Source organism: Rhinolophus ferrumequinum, chromosome 7, assembly GCF_004115265.2.
Source record: "Rhinolophus ferrumequinum isolate MPI-CBG mRhiFer1 chromosome 7, mRhiFer1_v1.p, whole genome shotgun sequence".
Classification (NCBI taxonomy): domain Eukaryota; kingdom Metazoa; phylum Chordata; class Mammalia; order Chiroptera; family Rhinolophidae; genus Rhinolophus; species Rhinolophus ferrumequinum.
The window spans coordinates 40977311-40996318 of record NC_046290.1 but is presented as its reverse complement, the minus strand read 5'-3'; the positions used below and the strand labels follow the sequence as shown (position 1 = coordinate 40996318).

Sequence of the window (19008 nt, the reverse complement as noted above, 5' to 3'; positions counted from 1 at the left end):
AAAGGTAGTTTAACTTTACTCTTCAACCTGCACCTCATCCAAAATCTTAGTAACTGTTACCACAATCCAATTGTTATTCATCCAAGAAAGAAATTTAGCCATCATTTTAGATTTTCCTTTATCTTCACTTTCTACATCTCACCAGCAATCAACTCATACATATTCCATTTGCTGAATCGCTCTGTATTGTAGTCCCCATTGTATTTCTTCCCCTTGTCACTGCCTCAGTTCAGCCCTCATCATCTCTTGTGTGGACTTAGTCAATCTCCTCTTTCATAATCCCTCCAGTTCATGCTCTATACTGCTATAAAACAAATCTTTTTAAATGGAATATGGAATACATTGCTTTGTGTCTCTTTGAGGGAAGGAAGATTTTCACCCTCTTTTTCAGTCCAGAGAAACCTCCATCCAGCCTCAGGTAAAGGATTTACAATTCAGGTAAATCAACTTATAGGTAACTGACCAAATCATGTTACTAACTGGTGGATGAGGTTACAGTTTAAAATGCCAGGTCCTGCCACCATCTCCTTCTCCTCTCCTTTTTTCCCGGGATGCTATAATGCTCACGAATCTGACCCTTTTCGGCTGAGAGGTCAGCTGGTTGGCTGGTACCAAGTTTGAATTTGAAGCTCTATTTTCTAATTAAAAAGTAACACATGCTTATGGTAACAAATGAAACAACACAACGTAATTAAGCAAATTGTGGTAGACACTATTGGTTGGATAACCCAGTATTTTTTCTAACCCTCTTTTCCTTTACAAGAACCATTATCTGTTATGTAACCCAGAAAGCCTAAATAGTTATTTACCAAAACTTTCTTATAGTTAGAGTTGGCCTTACTTTGGCCAATGAGACATAAAGTATGCTGACAGCTGCTGGGAAAGCTTTGGATTTCCCAATGAAAAGGGCAGAAACAGCTGACCTTATCCTTTTCTTTTTCTTGAAAATAATGATCTTGAAATTTGGATGTGTCAGCCATCTTGCAACATGAGACAAAATACATGAGAAGAGAAGGAAAATGGAGACAGAGTCTGCATCCTTGATTGCAGAAACTATCTCTAGACTTACTTTATGAGAAAAATAAACAGTTCTCCTGTCAGTCAAGCTTTTATTTACAGCTAAAATCTTGATAACCATATTGCACTCCACCTGTCCATTCCCTACCTTGCACATGCAATCATCTGTGAGTTAACACTGGGGAATCCTTTCATACCTTCTCTTGGCTCACACAAAATATAGACACACATGTGCACAGAAATACTCTGCTGACAGTTTTTTCAATTACCAACATGCCATGAATATCTATGCAAGTTCGTAGATATTGATCTATCTTTTATTTTTTAACCTAGATATACACGTATTTTACATAATTAAAGTGATCTCGTATCTGCTTTCACAGTTCAGCTTTTCTCTTCTTTATTGCTTGCCTTCCCTGACCCCCAATTCTCTACAGACTTACTTCTCCTCCCAGTCTCTTGTCTCATTTCTTGTACTGTTCCATCTTGCATCTTACCATTTCCTCTATGAGGCCTGATCACTCTCCTTTAATTACTCTATCCTCCATGAAATGTTACACCTCCCACCTTATGCCCCTACTATGCTTTTTACATCTTCCGCAATACCTATATTGATTGTCTACATATGTCCCCCTCTAATACATTTATAAGATCCTTGTGGGCATGGACTATGCTTTCTTTTTTCTTAACTTCTGGACCTGGAGGGAAGAATAGAAATTGGAATCAAGGAAGGAAGTGGAGAGGAAATTTGAGCTACAAGGATAACATGGGAAAATCATGAGAGCGTGGATGAGGCACCTGTCCTCATCCACTAGACAAGTTTGACTAGACAAGTTTTTCTAATAAGTAACAGAAAATTTTCCTTGGAGAGCTAAGGTGGGTCAGTTGCTATTGATCAGGAATGCACAATCTAGAGCCCACAGGCCAACTACAGCCTGCTGCCTGTGTTAGTAAATACAATTTTGTTGGAACACAGCCATACTCCTTTGTCTATGTACTGTGTGCGGCTGCTTTTGTGCCACCATGGCTGAAGTAAGGAGTTGTGACAGAGACTGTATGATCAGCAAAGCCATTACTTTGCCAGCCTGAGAAGCTTCATTATGTTACTGAATGTAATACAGCACTGCTGATTTCCACCACAATCAACAAATATTTATCGAGCAGTATTTCAGGACTTGGAGATTTTCTTAGTCTGCTCAGGATATAATAATAAACTACCATAGACTGGACAGCTAAAAGAACAGACATTTACTTTTTCCAGTTCTGGAGACTGGGAATCCATGATCAGGCTGCCAAATATGGTTGGGTTGTGCTGAGGGTTCTCTTCCTGACATGCAGAGAGCCACCTTCTCTCTGTGTGATCACATGACCTTTCCTCTGTGCCTGTCAAAACAGATCTCTCTCTCTCTCCCTTTTCTTACAAGGCCAGCAATCCTATGGAATCAACCCCCAACCCATATGACCTCTTTAACCTCAATTACCTCCTAAAAACCCTATCTCCAAATACAGTCACATTGGGGTTAGAGTTTCAACACATCAATTTGGGGGGGGGGGCACAATCCAGTCCATAGCAGGGGTATGCAAGGCACTAAAGATGCTGCAGTGAACGTATCCAGCAAAAAAGACCTATGAACTCGTCCTTTAAAAAAGAAGAAAAATGTGAAGAGGGGATATTTTCAAGACTGTGAGTGCTAAGTGGCAGAAAGAGGCAGTAATTAAGAAATGGGGTGCCAATGGATTGAACCAGAGAGGTTGTGCCGGGAATTTCAGGTGTTTTTGAAACCCACATCAGCAGGAGCAAATTTTCATTTGAGTGGAGAAGGATATATTGATTTTACAATGAACAATTTCTATTTTTTTCCTTTTAAAATATTAAAATCTCATCTCTTAAGTTCACATTATTTTGATTTGCATTCCCCTATTACTTTTGAAGGTTTTTAAAAAGAAGTCACCTTCAGGCTGATGAGAATTCTCATTGGACTACCAAAGAGAGAACACGGGTCTATAACAAAAGCCATTTTCAGCCTCTAGCGACAATCCTTACAGCTGGCAATCAGTTCCAGCTCCACTAAGTCCAGCTATTCCTAAATCAGCATATCAACATTACTTTAGAGAGTAAAGAGGTCTGTTAATCTTCTCTCTTCTTTACTAAACCTCTTGAGTATCTTTTCCTGCCTTATTCTTTTCTTCTTTATATTCTTTTGTTTCTTTGAAGCACAAAAACATTTCTATATTAACCAATGTGGTTTTTTTTTTTTTTTTGTTCCCAGTTCGGGTTATTCATGACCCTTCTCCATTCAGGCAGAAATAGATAATGTTTTATTGCCTGAAGGAATGGGTGACACAGCGGTATGTACATAACAAAGGAATTATTACATTTTTGGCATTTGACTTGCAAAAGCCTATATATGATTCTGAACATAAATGAGAGATTTGAAAGATGCTATCCCTCCTATCCCTCTCCCCTTATTTCAACACATACTAGATAAAGATTCTATGGGATGGGGGCAGGAATCTGGTGGATCTCTGACGAAGGAAGCACTCTGAAACATACTCGCCTGAGCTTCAAACTGTGGGAGGATGATGAATAGGACAGAAAATTCCATCATTTGGGTTTTCACAGCAGGAAAGCCCACAACAGAATAAAGTGTAAAGAGGAAGCAAGGTCTCAGAATTCTCTCATCCTTACCACAGTAAGGGAGCAGCAGAAGACAACACTGATTTGGCACTGAGTCAATACAGGGAGAAAGTAAAGTGACCATGTAGATACCTCAGTCGGCGTCAGCCAGGCCAAATATCCATACCCCTACTAACAGACTGACAATTGGAAGGCCCAAGAAACTTAGAACCCACACCTAGGAGGAAAGGAGAAGAGAAAGCTTTGTACTGATTGCGATTTAGGTTCTAGCCTCCAATAGAAAGAGGGCTAGAAATATAAATTAAATTTACTCAATCATTCATTCATTCTTTCAACAATATCCATTATGGACTTATTATATACAAATAACTTTTAGTTAAAAATAATAAAAATTATATTTCCTGAACACCTGACTTTGTGGACTATGATTCATTCTTAGAACAAATTCTTCCCTCTCCTGTCTTTTCATTGTATCGTTTAAACTCTTCACATAAAATTGAAGTATGCCTACCTTTCTCTAACTCTTATTCTATTGCATTTTTCTTATGTCTGACACAAAGTCCACAGTAGTCAGGCAAAAAGTTTAGATATTAAGGTTATCAGAAAATACCAGTGATTAAGAAACAGCATATGGAAGTTACTTTAAATATATGGACATGTATGTTACAGAATTCATTTCATTTCTGCTTCTTAAAAAATGTAAATTTTTATAAATGTCATTGTTGTGTCATAAGAATCTGCATTTCTAGTCTCAGAATATGGCTTCAAATTTGCATAAATGCATATTCCAAATTTGACAGTTTTGGATTTCTAACATATGTTAGCTTCCATATCAGTCACTGAAAACGTATTTTAAGAAACAACTGGACGAGTTTTCTATATTGCCAAAAACCACTCTGGTCAGTATGGGGAACCAAGCCAATGCAGTAAGCCTCCCTCAAGTGCTAATTCAATAAAAATGCTACATAAAATGTTCAACAATCTCATATGTGTGTTGAGGACACAGGTTATGAATCAAAACTCTAGGCTCTATGTATAGCTGCAAGCTAGAAAGGCTGTTTGGTCTGAGGAATATGGTACAGAAGCCAGCTACTCTGGACAGGAAGGATACCAACACTCCAAACCTGCACTAATTGAGGGTGTGAGGTCTGAATTAGCACTCCAAGAAGCTTGGAACCCCGGAATAGAAGGAGTACCATGAAAATAAGTCCCACATTAGGGAAAGCCCTAAGACCACAGCAATGTCAAACAAAAAACCGGCCCCTATTCCTCCGCAATTCAGCGCACCTGAGATTCACACAGAAACAGAAGAGAAGCTCACAGTCAGAAATTACAAAATATGGCAGAAAACATACCACTAATGAAAAAAATATAAGTAGATGAATGGAAGCATTCACTTTAGAAGAACTACATATAACTGAAAAATACGTAAGAAATTTTAAAATAAGTGTGCTAAAAGATTTTAAAAGGGGACTACAGTTTATAAAGCAAGAACAGAAGATAATAATAATATAATAAAAACAAAAGGTGAATTCGGAAAAAATAAAAGGAGACTGTAAATATAAAAAAGCCAGGTTAAAGAAGATAGATTCCGGAAACTGGAAAACATCACTAAAGGAAACAGACGAAACAATGAATCGTTAAGATTCTTAGCTTATCCAGTTACTATGTTAATATGCTTTTATAACTACTTGTATGTCAAAAATCCAATACTGCAGTTATTTCGTTGGAATTTTTTACCTACTTTTAAAATTTGGTGGTTTTTTTTTTCTTTCTGAGTTTTAAGAATTCCTTGCATGTTCTAGATACACATCATTGATGCAAATGCATGATTTGTAAATATTTTTTTCCAGTCTGTCGCATATCTTTCTATTCATTTTTAGCAGTATCTTTTGAAGGGAAACAATTTTATAAGGACTAATGTGTCAATTTTAATTATTTTTCCTTTGGGAATCTTTTATTGTGTGTCTTATCTAAAAATGCTTTGACTAGTCTAAGGACACAAAAGCCTTTCTCCTATATTCCTGAACTTTTATGGATCAGGTTTTACATACAGGCCTATACTACCCTGTGAATTAATATTTTTATATGGCACAAAGTATGGATCAAGTTCGTTTACTTCATAATGTTTCAGCACCTTTTGTTGAAAAGTGATCCTCTCTCCTTTGAGTTGACTTTGTACCTTCCATTTGACTTCTGTATTTCCAGACTCTATTCTGCTGGATGCTAAAATCAGTGAGCAAATGTTTCAGGAGAAACAGATTATGTACAGTATCTCCCCCAATTTACTTCCTAACTGCAAAGGAAAGACAGTAACTTCACAGTGGAGAAACCTGCCAGACACCAACTAACCAAGTAACCAAGGTAAACATCACCAATAATAATATATATGAACATGAACTCTTTGATATGATACACTTGAGGGCACAGCTTTTTTGTGGTATTTTTGTCAAAAAATATATAAGCCCATTCCATTCACAAGATAATTCAAATAAACCCAAGCTGATAGAGTCTACGAAATAATTGATCAGTACTCTTCAAAAGGATCAAGGCCATAAAAGACAAGAAAAAACGGAGAAAGTGTTACAGAATGGAAGAGACTAAAATAACTAGAAGAGAAAAAGAACATCACTAGAAAAATTGGGGAAATTTTCTATACTTTAGTTAATAATATTGTACCAATGTTAATTTCCTCTTTATAATTATGCTAAGTGAAAGACGCACAACAACCACCACAAAACAAGTACAATACCATACAATTCTATTTATAGAAAATTCTAGAAAATGCAAACCAATCTATAATGAGAGAAAACAAGCGGATGAGTGCCGAGAGATGCAAGGGCCGTGGGAAGCAACAACAAAGAGGCGAGAAAGAACACATGGGGGGAATGGGTATGTTCACTACCACTGTTACGGTGGTGAGATGTGTGGTACACATTTAAAACTCAATCAAATTTATACTGTGAACATGTACAATATATGTTAATTATATCTCAGGAAAAAGGAAAGATTCTCAGCTTATCTTAGAGAGACAGGTAGAGATTTCCTTGAATCCTTCTAAACATAGAATAGGGATTTAAGGAATTTTAGAAAATCACCTAATTCAGTACTAAAACCAAGGCTTCTCTAAAAATTTCTTTCAAATAATACTCGATATGTTTCGCTAATAATTAAACTGTATGATACTCTTCTAGATAAGCAGTTCCCAATTCCAGTGTCAAATCTGTGGAAACTATTTTTTTTCCTGACTAATTTTTATTAAGTCACTGGCTCTCTGTTATGACTCGACATTTGACAATGTTGATTATTCCCTTCTTAAACACTTAAATGTTTTTTAATTTATGTGACTATATATTTCTCTTGATTTTTATGATACAGTATTTTTTTCTTACCTTCATGCTTGCTGCTCAAGTGCATCCTCCTTTTACCTCCTATCAAGTTAGAGTTTCTCAACGCTTACCCCTGAACCGCCTTCTTGGTTTTTCTTCTCAATCTATACAGTTTCCCTAGGCAGTGTGGACCGAGAGCTTCTGCTCATACCTATATACAGATGACTTCCAGATTTATAACTCCAGCCATAGCCTTGCTTTTGAACTCCAAAACTATATGAGTGTCTATTTGGTATTTTTGTTGTGATGTCTTAACGGCATCTCAATTCAACATGCCACAAACTGGACTCACAATCTTCTCTCCATAACTAAGCCAGTTCTAATTTTCTTTAACCTGCCGAATCCACCCAGTTCCACAAGCTAGTATACTAGGTGTTTTCCTTGATATTTCTTCCCAACCTATCAGTAAATCCTGTTTATTCTGGTCCTTGAATTTCTCTTGAATCCATTCCTACCTTTCTATCTTTACAACTACCATTCTCTCTTCACCTGGACTACACTTCAATGAACTACTTACATCCTTTTTTGCATCTAACAATTTTTCCACACTTTGTCAAAATAATTCTTTCAAACTGCCACTCCATGGTTAAAAAGCCTTCAGGGCCTTCCTATTGCTCTCAGGCTAAAGAACCAACATCTATATGGTCCCTTCAGCTCCACTGTAATCTCACCAACTTCATCTATCACCAGCTATGCTATTGCCCTCTGAACTCTAGCATGTCTTTTTACTTCCTTAAATGTACTATTCTCTTTCAGGATACAGATCTTGGCACATGTTAGTTTGTTTATCTGGAATGTTGGGCCCTCATATCTCTTTACCTAGTTAACTCCTACTCTTGGCTACAAAGACACTATTTCAGGAAAACTTCCGTGACTTTTAAAAATATGTTCCCCACTTATATGCTATCACAGCAACATATACTTCTCCTTTACAGCATTTATCATAGTTTGAATTTTACATATTTGTGCACAAGAGCTTAACTTATGTTTGCCACTCCCCACTAGACTTGAAGCTCTGTACCTAATACATTGCCTGTTATGTACTCATAGTAACCACTCAATATCAGAGATAATATAATAAAATGTGTATAACAAATTAACAATGTTTGCAAATAATTTAGTTTGAAAGTTCCTTATTTCTAATCTATAATACTTTATTATCCCTATACTCTAACTCTATTTGCGTTCTGAATTTCTTTCCTGATTCGTGGAAAAGGGGAATGATTAAGAAGGGGAGTTGGGAGAGAGCGGGACGTCAGGCTTGCGAGTGTGAGACTGCGTTTCGTGTCCAACAAAAGAGCGATTTAAAAATGGGTAATGTTGAGAAGGGCAAGAAGATTTTTGTGCAGAAGTGTGCCCAGTGCCATACTGTGGAAAAGGGAGGCAAGCACAAGACTGGGCCAAATCTCCATGGTCTGTTTGGGTGAAAGACTGGTCAGGCCCCTGGATTTTCTTACACGGATGCCAACAAGAACAAAGGTATCACCTGGGGAGAAGACACCTTGATGGAGTATTTGGAGAATCCCAAGAAGTACATCCCTGGAACAAAAATGATCTTCGCTGACATTAAGAAGACTGCAGAAAGGGCAGACTTGATAGCGTATCTCAAAAAGGCTACTAAGGAATAATAGTTGGCCACTGCCTTATTTATTACAATACAGAAATGTCTCGTGACATTTTTTTTTTATGTGTACCATATTTAAATTGATCTCATCTCACCAGAATTCAGATCATGAATGGCGGATATTACATTTCTTTTGGGCAGTCCTAATTCAAATAAGATTGGCTTGTGGTTAAATGGATATGATCAGCTTTTTGAACGTGATGGTAATTTCGGGTCAGCAAGTCCTATTACTGTTTTCCCCCTTCTAAAACTATGATGGGATGTGTCATGTTCAACTTTCCACAGAGATGGTAAATGCCATCTTCAAATCTATAGGAGTTTTGAAATGGAGTTTTATATTTAGATTTGTATAACTGGTTATATTAATATGTTAAATACTGAGGAAGTCCCTTCACTGTCTTATAAAACAGCCAGACTCAATTCTGTTTCAAGTGTTCATTAGCCTGTTAAAAGGAAGGGCTGAAGATACGGTGGCAGTGCCCACTTTATCTTTTTGGTCCTAACTATGCCAATTTAATTAAAATCCCATGTATCTAAACCGTTGCCTTTTATGTAACGAAAGGCATTTTAGTTTGGTTTATGTATAATACAAATAAAAAAAAATATTTAAAAAAAAAAAAAAGAAGGGGAGTTGGGAAGTTATGTGTAAAACTGGAGACGTTCCTGAGAATGTGTATGCAATTCTCCTTTATTTGTGACATAGTAAGGAAAAAAAAAAAAAAAGAAAAAGGACACCTGAGAATTGCTGCTCTAGATTACCAACTAATAGCTTATTATTTTTAAAGATAAAACAAAGTTCTAAGGAGAATAGAAATAATCTTTAGACACACATTATGTCTTTTTAGGATAGTCAGCAACACATGACTAAGGGAACTCACAGTTTATTCACTCCATTGTATCCACTGTGTGATGTCCTAGTTTTAACCTCATCTCTAGGAATAAGCAAGCTCTTTTGATAAGTAACTGTAACAGGCAGAAAGGAGAACAATCTAGTCATCCAAAATAGTGCTTCAAGTTTTTATAACCATCCTTATACTGGTGGTTACATAAACAAAGAAAGTATTAGGCATGTGCTTTATTCCAGTTCCATTGATTTCAATAAAAATTCAGTTCACATATATGATACGTACTTCAGCCTTTCAAGCATGATGCTGTGTATAATATTCTAAATTAAAATTTTAAATGTTGTCCTACCTGTGAAAATTATTGTATATTAGGGACTGAATGTTTCTGTTCCCCTAAATTTATATATTGAAATTCTTACCCATAATATGATGGTATTTGAAAGTGGGGCCTTTGGGAGGTGCTTAAGGCAGGAGGGTAGAGCCCTCATGAATGGAATTAGTGCCCCTATAAAAGAGGCCCCAGAGAGCTCCTTTGTCTCTTCCAACATGTGAGGACACAGTGAGAAGATGGCCATCTATGAATCAGGAAGTTCTCACCAGACACTGAATCTGCCAGTGCTTTGATCTTGGACTTCCCAGGCTCCAGAACTGTGAGAAATATGTTTGCTTAATGTACCTGTCTATGGTATTTTTGTTACAGCAGCCCGAGCAGAAAAAGACCTTGTATCTTCTGTTAAATGGCTGAATATTATATAGAGTACATTATTGTTCTGATTAAAAAGGTAATAAATGCAAGAAAAGAAACAAAGGAAATAAAACCCCAAATCACACTTTATCTTGATAATCAAGATAACCATTGCTAATATTTTATATATTATTTGAATTTTGTTTCTGGTGTGTGTGCATGATTTTCTATTTTTTTTTTTTTACATAAATAAGATTATGGTATACACATTGCCCCACTGTGAACATTTTGCAAACCTGTATTCTTTTCTAACCTTCATAATGGAAGCAACATATTCCTGAAAGCAGTGGTTCTGAACTGGGGTGACTTTGCCGAAAGGGGACATTGGGCAAAACCTGCAAACATTTTATATTGTCATGACTGGACGACTGGGGACGTAGTCGTACGAGTGTTACCAGTGCTTATGCATCTAGTGTGTCAGGAATGCTGCGAAACATGCATAGGCAGCCCCTCCTACCAGAACTATCCAGTCCAAAATGTCAAGTGACAAGGCTGAGAAACCCTGTTTCAGTGCACACAGTATTTTAAATGCTGAAATCAGCAGAAGATGAAATCGGATCTTATACTGCATTGTCATTAATTTTTGAAGATATATTACTAAACCTCCACTGTACTTTTTCTATGGTGATGCATAAAGTCCCTTTTAATATTCCTAAACTTCTTTATAATGTATTCCCATTGGGCAGCTTCTGAAAAGGAAAGAAATATCCTGGCACCCAAACCCTAAAATATCCAGTTATGAAAATGTAATTCTTAACACAGCATTATATAATTCTCAGAGTACTCTGAATCTCACCTTAGAATTTATCGCAATGTAATTTTACATTGATTTATGGGTCTCCTCCACTAAATTATAACTTCCACAAAGGAAAGAACTGTGTCTGTCTTTTCTCACCATGATGTTATGTTCCTTAGCACAAGGCCTTAAACATAGTAAGCACTTAAATGTTTATTAAATGAATGATTAACAGCAGTAACCAGTGCAATGAAGTAATTACTTTTTATACTTTGGTCACAGAAACCAAAGAAAATACATATATAAATAAAATGAAAGTGATGTGTATTAATTGGAATTAATATTCAAAAGTAACATACATATTTATTACATCAAATGTTTAACATTAAATGGAGGGCTCAGTATAGTTAAAACTGCAGAAAATACCAATGGCACGAATTCATACACCTTACATTTTGTGATTTATTTTCATGAATGACTTAACCTAATAATTTGATTTACACCCAGCAGTAGATTTTTTGTCTAATTTCTACAGTTATTAATTCATCGATTTACTCTTTATTTCAGATTAATGCACAGATGTTAAAGACCAAGCACATGAAATATCTGATTCCTTCAAATTATTTTATTGCCCAATATTGTTTTGTCTCTTCTGTTTCAATTCTAGTAGGGATCAAAGAAAAAAATTAAATTTAAAAAAGTCAGTTGAAAATATCTATTACTTGGTATCTCACTGGTACATGATAAAAAATACATCAATTATATGTGGTCACACATTATGTTTTTCCTATTTTTATTAAAATCATCTGAATTTACCTTCAGATAAATTTTTAGTATAAACAAGATTTCTACACTATATCCCTCAGTAGTTCCAAATCTAATTGAGAGAAGCAAAATAAGATAACTAAATATTTGATTACACTTAAGATACAGAAGTAAATGTTTTAAATCCTTAAAAATACATGCTCCAGAAAGGCATAAATTGAATTCCCAATTCTGCCATTTAATGTATTTTGTAATCTTAGACAAATTATTGTTAAATTCCCTGAGTCTCAGTTTACTCTTCTGCACAATGGGAATAATACCACTTACCTCATAGTTTTGTTGGAAAAATTAAATGAGATCATACACATAAAGTGCCCAATAAAAAACCTGACACAGAGCATATTAAATAAATGCCTCCTTTAAGGCCATGAGTACATTCCACACATATAATCCAGAATCTGACCTCAAATTCCTAGGGAAGAAAGGCAGGACTATTTTGCAGAAATTTGCTAACTGGTTACATGGGTATACAGGGAAGTGAATAGTGCATTTACTCAGTAAAGTTCCCTTTTCCTTGCCAAGCTATTTACTGTCCAATAGAAGAGAGAAGGATATAGACTGATACTTCTTTGGTGGTACTACAGAAGCCCACCATTTAATTTCTCTTCAGTTGGACGGGGCTGGTTATCAATACTCTTCTCCAAAATGGGATAAATATAAACAAGACAAATAGAGTGGTTTACCTATTTATTCCAAAGACATCTTTTTATATCTTTTTGTGAAATACAGTAGTTCCTTAAAAAACAAGAAGAACAACAAAAATCAAAACACTAACAGAGGCTTGTTTTTGTGGCTATATTGGGAAGGCGCGGCGAGAGAGGAAGACACTCTTATCTGCACGCCATTAAGGTGGGCTCGGTTTACCTGGCTCACGGGTTTTAGCCAGGCAGTGAATGCCTGCAATAACTGAAAATTGATGGGTACCTCTAAGTTCCAAACTGAAGTTTTAAAAGTAGGTCATTACTTCACATACGTGTATGCTGAAACCGTTCTTGCTCCATTGGAAAAACAGCTTTATTTAAAAAATAAATTTTGAAGATAGAAAATAAAGTCTGAGGTGAAATATTGGCACTAATCACAACTGCCAAAGGTACATGTGATTTTCTCTGATGTCCCACAGATTCGATGAACAGTGGCTTAGTAGAAGAGCAAATGATCTCAGATGAAAACATCAGGGCCTTCAGTAAGGCTTTTTAAAAATCATTTTCACTTCTACTTAGAAAGGAACAAACAAATGGCTTTCAGCCTTTTAAACCTGGGCACACAGGCATACTAAAAAGAGACTGCCGTGCTGTATGAGGCACAGGGAAACAGTGAAGACGTACCTCAAATCTGCCACACATGGGCTGCTGCTGGCAATGACACCCTATCACAGGGGACATTTTAGGGGGAACAAAACCGGCACACATTTCCTCTTAAAAATTATGGCAGACAGGTGTGATAATTTTCAATGAAGAGAATATATAAATGAAGACAGCATTAACAACAGTAAAGGCAGGTGCAAATAGTGACTAGAGTAGAACGTAATTAATTTAACAATGTGTCACTGGATGGGTTGTTTCAAAGGAAGTGAAAGATATCAACTATTAAAGAAAAGAGAGAAAGGGCACACCAGAGATAAGAATGGTACGAGCAAGGCTGTGAACATGGGAATTAGCAATTTGGATGTAGGTATGCAACAAATGGTAGCAACATTAGAGGAAGTAATAAAAGATAAATGTGGTTTGGTGGTTTCCTGATAGAGGATTTTGATGCTGTGTGTGAATCAGCATAGGTTTCAGGGAATGGCTCCCGTGATAAAGAGGAGTGTTTGAGGAAGAGGCGGCAGCTCTGCATATAACTAGAAGAAGTTAAGAGGGATTAAAGGCAGGACACCTGCCCCAAGGCTCTTGTCATAGTCCAAACGTCCAAGGACAAGGAGCTGGATCAAGCTTTTGGCTGTCATCATTGTGGAAAAATGGGCCACAGCACATAATAGATTTTTCTTAGGTAGGAAGGAAATTGGAATGTACTGGTTCTTTGGGAATTAAATCAGATGGTTCCCAGAAGTTGAATAGTTCAAAATCTTACTTTGGTATGCCCTTCTTGTATAAGATATAGTTTGATTTTAAAAGTTAAAAATTCACTGAGATGACTGTATCAGAAATGTTAATGTTGAAATGTCAACAGAGCATATATAGATAGGTTTGTGCCCCTTCTGTGCAAATTCTCTCTACCTATTTGCAAGTTTATAATAGGAAAGGAAAAAAAAGTGGGGGAAGAAAGGTGGAATGTCATGTGCACTAAAAAAAGGAGCAAAGACTTGAATACAAATATTTCACTGTATCCTAATTTATAATGTGGTTGGAATAGGTTAAGCTCTAAAAAGTAGTATTATAGTTAGAATTAAACCTATAAACTATAAAAACTCAGATGTTCTGTCTATTGTGTAATAAAACTCAAAATGAGGTAAGAACTGTGTAAAATAACGTTAGGTAAAGTAAAGACACAATTTGAACTTCAGCTTCATCAACTTGTGAACTTAAATGAATCAACATCGAAAACCAATACAGGAGATAGATAAATTTATGGTAAACAGTTTTTGTAACCAAGTTTCTTAAACTGTGATCCATGGATAGAATGTGTGGGTGTGGGGGTGTCTATGAACTAGGATGGGAAAATGAATTACGCATCTATTTTTCTCTAACTTCAATTTGAAATTTATACAGTGTCTTCAATGATGTACGTAGGAGGAAAACCTCAGCAATATTAGTAGTACCTGTGACTTTGTCACCAATAGAAATCAAAGATATTTTCATATGACATTACAATTACAGCAGATACCCCCAAGTGTCACTGACACTCATCACTGTGATGACTTTATAGTAACAATTAGACTTACTGCTAGATCCTGTTATTTTATGCCTTAACAAAGAAGCACATGTGAGGTTGGTCAATTAAGTTCACCAACCTGTTGCAACGATGTTGCTAAACTTTTTTGGTATCAGAAGGATTACTCATTATGAATTTGTACCAACTGGACAAACAGTTAACCAAGTTTACTATTTGGAAGTGCTGAAAAGGCTGAGTGAAAAAGTTGGACGACCTGAACTTTTTCCCAACCATTCATGGCTCTTGCATCACGACGATGCACCAGCTCACACGGCACTGTCTGTGAGGGAGGTTTTAGCCAGTAAACAAATAACTGTATTGGAACACCTTCTTATTCTCCTGATCTGGCCCCAATGACTTGTTTCTTTACCTGAAGATAAAGGAAATATTGAAAAGACATTTTGATGACATTCAGGACATCAAGGGTAATATGATGACAGCTCTGATGGCCATTCCAGAAAGAGAGTTCCAAAATTGCTTGGAAGGGTGGACTAGGCACTGGTGTCAGTGCACAGCTTCCCAAAGGGAGTACTATGAAGGTGACTATAGTGATATTCAGTAATGAGGTATGTAGCACTTTTTCTAGGATGAGTTCGCAAACTTAATTGTCAGACCTTGTATAACTATATATAACCAGCTGTTGAATATATCTGCCTATATATCCCACAAACATGTCAGTCTCAATATGTCTACCCATTTCTTACCTCACTTTCCTCCCAAACTTGCTCCTTAACATTTATATATGATTCAAAAGAATAACATCCTCAATTCATTGACCCAAAAAACCTTAATCCTTCTTCTTTTACCATCACATCTAATTAGTTCCCAAATCCTGTTGGGACTTAGTCTCTCTTAAATTTGTCAATCTCCAATGTCACTTTAACCTCTCTTACCAGAATTTCTATAATAACTTCCTAACTAGTTTCTCTGACTACCATCTAAATCTTATCTACATCCCTTCTCCCGTTCACCCTCTACACTTCTACTACACTGACTTAAAAAACACAACCAGGTCACTCTTAATCTTGTTTGAAATTTCTTCGCAAGGCATAAAATGGTCCTTTTAGTTCTGGCCTCTATATACTTTTCCATCTATTATAGATTCCCGGTCAGCAATGTCCCCATATTTATCCTTCTACCAATGTTACCGTGTTCTTGTGATTAGTACCTGAATAGGCCATGTGCTCTCTTATTCAACTCTTGACTAGCTGTCACACAAGATTTCATGCAAAGATTCCCAGGAGGAAATCCCTTCTGACCCCTCACTTTTCCTGTGCAGAGTTAGCTGTCCCTCCATCATCCTGTGCACACTGCTTTACTGGCACTTGCCAACATTATAATGTCATCACTGCCTTTATATCCATCTCAGCTAGATTGTGAGCTCCCAATGCACTTAGCAAATAAAACTAGAGCTAGCACTAGGTCTTTTTCTTTACCTATTTCTGTAGGCCTGAGGAGAGTATTTTTCACACATGAAGTACTCAGTAAATGCTAAAGGAATAAAATATACCAAGAATTTTGAAGCTTTATTCATTGTCAAACATTTTTTTTTCACTTTTTAGATAAATGGCTTAAGGATTAAAAAAATAAGGATCCATAATTCACCCAATGGCTGATTTTGTTTGATACATGTTTTTAAAAATTTAGTTCAAAGCAATGTGATCTTTCTTTAGAAATGTGGAAAACATGATTTATTTATGGCAAAAATGTAATAAGGAACAAATGGAGCTGACTTCTGACAGTGTAGGTCCTCCTTCCCCAAAGACCAAGATATCAGGTATCATTTCAGATGGCTCAGGAGTATTATTTACCAAATTACTTTCCCTTAGGAACCTGTGCATCTAGGAGAGGACATATATTAATGGCTGGAGAAAAACATGGGAATCAAAGTTTTCTTCACTATTTTTCTATACATTTTCTTAGGCAGTTCGTTTTATGCAATTTGCTTGAAGCTTCCCATCCTCTATAATTAGCTAAGTTCATTATGGTATACAATATCCACACAAAAAGATTATCGAGAAAGAATGGATAATCTTCAGAGACTGTCCTGTACTTTTACTATGGCTTGCTTTATGACTGTGTCATTACAAAACCTAGTTTTATTTGATAAGTGCATTTATAAATTCATTGTCCTCCAGCTCAAATTTTCTTAAATGCTTTTTGTAATATAACACATTACAAAAGCATGTTGCAAAATGGCAGAGATTTTATGATATCCCCAAGGCATAAAATCTTTTATTGCTATTTAAACAAAGAAATAAACAATTCCCGTTTGAAGAGCTGTGTATTACGAGAAACAAGGCACTGATATGGTTCTGTTAGTCTCTGATGAAAGGAATCATTAGATGAAACACCATCGGGCCCTATTTATCGCCATTCTGCCATTGCTTCTTAAATACCTAGCAACTTCTGAGAATATACCTAACTAAAGATGGACTTCGAAAAGTTTTAGTTCTCCAAAGGTTTTAGCGTAAAGGTGACTACTCTGCATAATCCTTATTTTCAAACTTTTTTCCCTAATAAAAAAATTGTATTTACTTAGAAGCATTCAGAATGTCAACAAAACAGCTGCAATATTTTTTGCAATTACAGAGTGTATTCAGTTAACAACAATTATTTCATACAAGCTGCATCAGAGACAAATGGAGATGAAAAACTTACCATCCCCATATATAACTAATTTTTGCTGTGTCCCAACAAGGACTGGCTTTAAGTTTCCATGCCAATTTACCACCCCCGTACTGTACCAGGCAAGGTTAGTGGCAATGACAAAAAAAGACACTGTACAGTTTAAAAACAAATCTTACACAGTCTTAACATTGCAATTTTTTTCTTTAAAAGGAGTAAGTTTTGTACAGTGGAGTTCAATATTTTATAGACAAGGGAAAAAAAAACAGTGCTAGAACCAACTTATTTATCATCTTCTTCTTTATCTTCCTCTTGCTCCTCATCCTCTTCGTCTTCCTCTTCTTCCATCTTTTTCTTGCTCTTTTCAGCCTTGACAACTCCCTTTTTTTTTGCTACATCAGGCTTTCCTTTAGGTCAGTATATAGCAATATCCTTTTCGTATTTTTCCTTCAGCTCAGCAGCCTTCTTCTCATAAGGCTGCGTGTCATCTGTAGCAGTGTCATTCCACATCTCTCCCAGCTTCTTTGCAACGTCACCAATGAATAGGCCGGGATGCTCACTTTTGAGCTCTGGGCGATATTCAGAACCAAACAAGAAAAAGGCCGAAGGAGGCCTCTTGCGTGCATTGGGATCCTTGAACTTCTTTTTTGTTTCCCCTTTAGGAGGGATATAAGTTTTCATTTCTCTTTCGTAACAGGCCTTGTCTGCCTTTGCTAAGTCTTTAAATTTTCCTTTCTCTTTAGCAGACATCGTCCTCCATCTCTCTGAGCACTTCTTAGAAAACTCTGAGAAGGTGAAGCATCTGGCTGCTTCTTCTTTTGCTCCTCCAGGCAAGTTTGCACAAAGAATGTGTATGATGACATTTCGCCTCTCAGCTTCTTACGATCTCCTTTGCCCATGTTTAATTATTTGTCCTCAGTAACCACAGAGGTGCCCAGTGCCCGTCCGACTGGCACTTGCCCTGGTGCTGTCTCTATGGAGCCCAGTGCACTGCCCTGGTTGTGAGAGCGGGAGCCAGATGCAGCCTCTGTTTTTCAAACTTTTATGTAACTGAATAGGATTTTTAAATATCTTCCATTTATTAAAGGCAAGGTGGTAGAATTTGGGCCTAGTTTTGAGGCTTGGAATACCCAAATATTCAATTTTACGTTGTAGGATAACATTAGTGTAAGCACTAAGAGTATGTGAAGGTCCAGGATGAGAGACTCCACCTCTAGTGGTAAAGGCAAATTTAATATAAAAAACAATTTTAACTTTAATAGTACTTACTATTTATCAAATGTTTACCAAGTGCAAGGCACTCTCCTGAAATTGAAATGTCTTGTCTCACTTAGTCTCCTCAGTAACCTTAGGAGGTAGGCACTATTATCTCCAACTTACAGTCAGACTCAGAAGCCCAGAGACAGTTACTTGGTAGCTAGTATCTGGAAGGAAGAACCAGGACTCAACAGCACTGGTCGGAGTCCAAAGCCCAGCTTCTGGGCTGGCATCCAGGTAAGCTATCCATGTGATGTCTGATTTAAAACAAACAAACAAACAAACAAAAAAATCATCCTATGTTTTCTTCTAGGAGTTTTATGGTTTCAGGTCTTACATGTGTCTTTAACGCATTTTGAGTTTACTTTTGTATATGGTAAAAGAGAATGGTACGGTTTCTTTTTTTTTCTTTTCTTTTTTTGCATGTATCTGC

At 36.5% G+C, this 19008-nt stretch overlaps 1 protein-coding gene and 2 pseudogenes across 3 annotated transcripts in view; 1 reads left to right on the top strand and 2 right to left on the bottom strand.

Annotated features, from left to right (window-relative positions):
- The window catches only part of RNF180 (ring finger protein 180), a 140078-nt gene that overhangs the window by 50361 nt on the left and 70709 nt on the right, over positions 1 to 19008 (bottom strand). The gene's annotated exons all lie outside the window — the stretch shown is intronic.
- LOC117025260 (cytochrome c-like) lies at positions 8340 to 9134 on the top strand (annotated as a pseudogene).
- Positions 17364 to 18334, bottom strand: LOC117025258 (high mobility group protein B1-like; annotated as a pseudogene).